We start from the raw sequence: 7,030 nt of genomic DNA, 5'->3' as shown, positions 1-7,030 counted from the left end.
GAGGCCTCTCTGAATTTTGGACCTGAATGTTGGACCCAGGACATTTTGTTTGTTTGTTTTATTTACCTGTTGCTGCCTCACATAATACTTCTGCAGAAATAAAATAATAGATTAGCACCCATTTCTAACTAGATCTGTCTAGATATAGTCTGACCATCTTGCACAAACTAGCAGAGGATATTCCTTATTTGATTCTGCTAAAATGCTAGAGGAATCACACCCAGGGAATGTTGCTTGTGATTTTCATATTAAGAACAATAATACAAGTAATTGTAAATCCAGTCTGAAAAGGTCTTTATGCATTTCTAAAATAACTTTGAAAAATAGATTATTTAAATAAATAAGGATCTCCGTTTATTTCAGTTCTTGAAACAAATCCCACTGTCTGTTACCTTCACAAAACCAAGAGTCAAATTTACTGAGCCTGCTGAGAAAAGTACTAATTAAAGTAGGTCATGAACATTCTGTGTGAAAATGACTACCTGAATTTGAATTAAAACAACAAAAAAAGTCAAGGCTTTTCACAGGGGCTGTGACAGGAGATTGCTTACCAGCCAGCTCCCATGCTAGTGAGTTTTTACACACAGCTGCAATGTGGCCTTACAGAAAATCTGCATTATAAATTGCCTCTGAAGTGCTTCACCTGCTTGTGAAATGAATTTTAATGACTCCTGAAACCTGCAGCGGTAGCAGTTCATTTGGATTGCAGAGCAGTATACAAAAGGTAAGTGTCTTCCCAGGCTAGCAATCTCCATATTAAAGGCTTAAAAAGAACTACTTGGAGTCGTAAGGACCAATGCCAAAATAAATTCAGGAAGACCCATGGCAAGTGAAATGGTGATTCTAGGCAGCAGTGTCAGTGTTTGTGGGTTATTTATCTTATACAGTCTTGAAATGTTGTTGTTCATCTTAAAAATTGCACTACGCTTCAACATGGTGCTGCGCAATATTTTTAGGGCCTAAAGGAATAGCTCTGGGATATAGCAATTTCCATGAAATTTTCATGTCTAGACGACATTTGATTTTCAATAGTTTAATTCTTTGCAATATAGAAATAGAATTTCTGGAGGGTATTTTTAATACCCTTCAACCAGTCATTTGAGAACTGTTACAGTTTCTTCTACGGTTGACTCTACTTGAAAACTGCCTATATAAGATGGTGTATGAACTTTCTGGAATGCCTGTATAGAACAGAGTGAATTTTTTTATTTCCAGTTCTGTCTTTCAGGCCTCAGCTACAGGTATTTGAACTTGCTAATGAAACCACCTGTAATCAGATCATTCTGAAACAAACCGCATGTGAGAGGGAGATAGAGATTGAAAAGTTCAAATGCTTTGTGTAGGGTTGTTTTAGATGGTGGTGGGGTTTTGCTATTTTCTTGCTTCTGTGTTGAGGAAACTTAGAGTAAGTCATCTAGGACAGATGTTTCTCTGAACATAAAGGAAATGATCAGTTTACTGAAAAAAGGGAAAGATCTTGCAAGGTGGGGAAATCCTACAAATGTAGGAATTCCACTCTATTATATCAGCAATGAAAAAATGATAAGCAACTCTTTCTCTCCTCTTATATTACATCTAAATTCATGTGCTCCCAGATAAAAGAGGAACTTAATAATGGATTAGATAATAGTTCGTGTTCCATTTCTTAGCATACTAATTTTTTAAGATTAGGGAGATAATAATTCATTTTCAAAATTGATTTTCAAAGAAGTCAATCACTTCCAGTTACCAGGACACGCAACCATTTTACAGCCATATTTAGTAGATCACCTTGTATTTGCTATTTCAGACAGTTTTATAACACATCATTATCTATAAACCACTGCTGCATATCTCAGAGTCAGTTAGTAGACATCTTGCTCTGATGCTGTCCTGAATAGCTGCCGCAGCTTTGCACAGGGGAAAGTCTTTACATGGTTAATGCTAAAGCATGCAGCACCTGTCTGTAGCAGAGAGAGAAAGCTGAGTCTTGCCTCCTGGTCACTTTATAAGAACTTGTTCAGAGATACTAATTCTCTTTTTGTAGACTCAGTCTCTGTCACCTTCTTCGGGCTTGAGTAGTTGCCATGAATCAAAATATGCTAGTCATTTGAATTACAAGATTATTAATTTATACCTTTCCTTTGGCATGATATTGCTTCTTCTTGCTTCTAAATATTTCCGTACTGGTTAGATATGAACAGAAAGAATATGCCGAAGTAACTTGTTGCCAAGAAAATACAGAGAAAATATCAGGAAAATACACTGGTATCAAAATTATGTAAAAAAAAAAAAAAACAAAACAAAAAGCCTCTTAAATGAATGCCCTGTTGCCCACTTGGTAGCTCTTGTTTGCTAAAGGCACGTAGCAATGGAACTATTCATTAGTGTGACATGTACACCTATGTGTCACAGGTAAAATTGCACATATATGTAAAATTGTATATATATGTAGTGTGTGTGGTGACTTGCACTAAAATTAAGGGCCAGCTCAGCCCATGCACCCTCTTCAAAATCCTGTTAGAGGCTGACCTGTATCTTCAGACAAGTGTTTGTTTTTTGCTTAGCATGGTCTTCAACACGGACGGCCTGCAGGTCTGCCAGGGAAAAGTTGGATTCAACTCAATAGAGACATATGCAAAATTTTATACTGAGGGAGAAGAAATCAACCAAGTAGAATACCAAAGATGTAGCAGAATACGGAAATCAACAGAAGTCTAGGAAATACAGCATGGTATGCCTGAAGGAATGAGGGAGATTATTCAGAAAACATGATAATAGTATTTATAGGCACAAAATGGGCAAAGGATTAAAAGAGATGACAAGTGCTTATGTTCTCTGTGTCCACTATGGGTTAAACAAGGACTAATGGAACTCAATCACATTGACAAAGAATTGAATATTAGAAAACTTTGTAGCAGTAAATGCAGATAAACAGTAGATTACTTTGTCTAGGAGAGTTGGAAAATCTTTTAAGGAAGCTGTAGGTATAGTTAATTCTAACTTTAGAAAGCAAGAAATAATCAGATTATTATAAAAAATAGATAATCATAACTTGAGAACATTAAAATCTTCCTGAAACCTATACTCTTTATCCCATACTTGAACAATTCTGGTCCTTTCTCCATCCCTTCTCTTAATGGATTAAAAGTATCTACAGTTAAATCTAATTTTTCTCCTCTCTCATGGCATCACAACTAAGTTGAAAGTTCAGTTCCAGTCTATCCAGTTAGCATCTTAGCTACCTGCTGCATCCTGCAAAATCGGTATAGTGACTGCTTTCTGTCATAAAATTTGCAATACAGCTGACGGTAATTGAGTTAATGGCAATGAAGATGGAGCTATATTCCCACTCTTCAGACACATCAGAGCCTAATAACCTCAAATGGTACTCACAGAACATCACAGGGAAGTTTGCATCCTGCTGCCTATTTTATCCTACTGGATAAGCTAAAAGATGACTATTAAGCTGCCAAATTGATGCTTTCCTTTATGACTTAGGATGGGGTTTCTCTCAGCCATCTAAAAGCTAGGTCTCTGCTCCAAGGTAGTTATTCCAGACAATCTTTATCCTTGACAGAAAAAGACAGAAACCCTTAAAGCATGACTCATCCCATCTATGTACAACATCTATCTATTAGATTTATCCTTGCCAGGAGATACCTTCTCTCTCTAAAGACCGAGTAAATCACGGACTGACAGCTGGGTCTGCAGAGCTAACAAATAAATGGTTAAATGACCATAAATGGTCAATAAGAATTGAGTGTCACAGTCCACTTTACCCCAGTAATTTTGAGCATTTAGCTGAGGTGCCTGCTTTAGGAATGCTGCTGTCATAGACTCACTGCCTCTCAAGTTCATCTCAAGTCCTGAACAGTGGATGAGGGGGAGGAATCACCCGGCAGAACTGCCTGTCTCTCTGCATTGCTTGCAGATGGTACCTAACCACGGCAGGCCTCTAATTAGCTCATAATAGGTAAGGTATGGAGATGAATTCCAGACCTAAATGGCCAGTTATTCCCACAGAAAATGAAAAGTAATTTCTCTCACTAGGAGATGGAAGCACTTGCTGCACTATATTGCACTACTCAGGATGTGATAAAGGACAATGTGAATATCATACAAAATTACTCAATTTGAGAGTCAGTGACACAATCGGAAGGCGTGCTAGGGACCCACTGGGGCAGCAGCTGTCTGGTTTAGAGGCTCATCTATATTTTCTCCAAGATACTGCATAACTGATGTGTAGCCTTATTTTCAATAAAATTATGTAAAGATAAATTCTAATAATTACCTACTTAAAGGGGGGGGATACAAAACTAAAATGAAAACTTGGATATTGATAACTTTCTCAAAGAGCATATGGCATTAGACAGTTTAATCAAAGCACTGCCTGTACCAATTAGCTCTAAAGATGCAGACTACATAAACAATTATTATAAAATTGCTGCAGTGATACAATGGACATGTTATTTTTATAAAGAACTATTATAGGACATCAGCATGGTCGTAAATAGGGTCTGAGCAGCAGCTGGGAAGATTCAATAATGGTGACTCATGCAAGCACACACATGTTCAAACCCTTTGGCTTTATGAGTTACGATACTGGGACTAGAAACAGTTTTAGAAAATCAGGGATGTAACAGGTCTTGAGTGCTTCACGAGTGCCATCGCCAAGACCTCACTAATCTTGCCGTAGCATAAACTAAAGAAATGGCTCATAATTAGCTCATGTTATAGATTGATTGACCAAAGATTTGCTTAAAAAATTTTACAGGTAAAGGAATGACACTCTTAAATTAATTTACTTTCAAAGCCAAGATGCTAAAGCAAAACAGAGTAAAGGAACTGCCCCTTAGAAACCCAGTAGCAGACACCATCCTGTTCTACGTGGGGTGTCTGTCCTTCTGCATGGCCCGTGAATGAACGTGTTTAAAGGAGGAAGAGGAAGAAAAGAGCTGGAATTTCTTCAGTCTCTTCTCTCCACCACCACAGGCAAGAGTCTGCCTGGGAAAAATCACCCTGGTATACTGCCCATGCCTTTTAAGCAGCACTTGAAAACACAGTATAGATTTGCTGTGATATACACTGTATATCACAATGGAAAAAACACAAAATCACAATCAAATATATCACAAACCAGAAAGAAAAAATACTCGTTTCTTTTTTTTTTAATTCAGCTAAGCTGTAAATTGCCATCTGAAAGCAGGAGACGTAAAATGTAGTAAAATAGGTGTCAAGGGTTAGAGCTGGGCTGGCTACCAGATGAATGACAGATGCTCTCTATTACCCTCTTTCCCACTGCCCAAAGAGGGGAAAAAGAAAAGGAGTAAGGGAGAGAGATGTGGATTGGAAAAGAAAACTAAAACTGCTTTAATAAGAAGAGTAATAATAAAATGAAATATATACATTACCAAATCCCCCTGATGGCAACATAGTCACATGTCACCACTGATGCTGTGGGCAGATACTGGGGAAGTCCCGGATTGGACTCAGCAGCAGATGGGAACCAGATGCAGGAGCTGGATTCTAGAATTGGATTCAGGAGTGCACAGACTGGGATCGAAGGCAGAACCAACAGAGTGCTCCTCAGTCACCAGCCAGTGAAGAAGAGAGCTTGACTCTTGTGATCCCTCAGCTTTATACCAAATATGATGTCTATGGGATGGAACACCTTGTTGATCACTTTAGGGTCACCTCTCCTGTCAGCTCCTCCACACAGGTGTGGCCTCCAACTCACTGCACCCCCACCGTGGCACACAGGATTCAGCAGTGACCTTAGTCTGCACAGGAGCAAGTATAAGCAAGAGCCTTTCTGCAGACCAATCCCTGGAAGGAACACTCAGCATTATCACTGCTAGAAACAGACACCATCTGTAAAAATATGGCGTTAACTTCAGAAAGTGCAGTTAGTTAGAAGAGACTGAGCTGAAAAGTGAAATCAGTGGACAGAATTAGTTCTGTTCTAACTCGAACTAGAACAATACATAATGACAATAGACAAGCTCAGGAGGAAATATTGCTTGCACTGTCCTCACAGTTGCTCCGAGTCTGGGTTCTGTATTCCAGCAAGGTACAATCCATCTGGGAGCTGTGGGAGCATGCACAACACTCTTGTAGCAAATTTTTCCTTTAAAAATTAACTCACTACACTGGATTAACAGCTGGCACTTAGCAAATAGTGTCTATGCTCTACTGGTTTTACCTCCTTTATAGCTTTCTCTGTGACTGCCCTTGAGTTAATGGTTACACCATGCATTAGTGGGGCAGTGCTCGTCATTCATTTCTCAACATAGTGAGCGTTGTTGGGTCCTGAATCCCGGTCTTAGCCAGCCTAAATCCTGTGTAATTAATTTTGGCCCGGCACATGGAAGTGTGCTTGACAATAAGAATCATTCTCCCCATCAGTTCTGCAAAGGGAGGATGGGAGAATTCAGATGGATGATCTAAAACAACCTGGCATCTATTTGCAGATAATAGTGCTACCGTTGCAAGTGAGTGTCTCTGTATTGCACTGCAGGGTTTGGGAAACTGCAGAATGGGTTGCAATGGCCTAAAATGCTTCAGTTCTTTTAGTTCTCATCTAAAATAATTCAGGCAATGATAATTTACATATTAAATAAAATATTTTACATTTTTCGTATAGAGTAACAAGGTGCCAGATTAACTTATTTTGTTGAGAGTATCAGTGATAGTGAAGTTAATGACATTTCGTTCTCTCAATATAGCTGTCAGAACATTCCAAATGAGATAAAGTTCAGTAGGTCACTTGGTCTGCTCTTTAAAAACGTATATATACCCCTACTTCGCATAATCTTTTCAAATATTTCTCATAGAACAAAATAACCTTAAAACTTCCGTTTTACCCTAATATTAACCAGACCTTCCCTCCTTTTTTTAGGTTTAATGCATTGTTTTTATTTATAACCTTTGACATCACAAAAGATAGATCCTCTCTTTTTTGTAATCTACAGCAATTTTTATTATAGCTTATGATTTTTGTCATCTTTTACCAGAAATTTCTCAGTAATTTTCTTTTATCTTTTTTTTA

The sequence above is a fragment of the Buceros rhinoceros genome, unplaced genomic scaffold, assembly GCF_000710305.1.
Source record: "Buceros rhinoceros silvestris isolate BGI_N320 unplaced genomic scaffold, ASM71030v1 scaffold5118, whole genome shotgun sequence".
In the NCBI taxonomy this organism is placed as follows: domain Eukaryota; kingdom Metazoa; phylum Chordata; class Aves; order Bucerotiformes; family Bucerotidae; genus Buceros; species Buceros rhinoceros.
Note: the sequence above shows the minus strand (reverse complement) of the source record.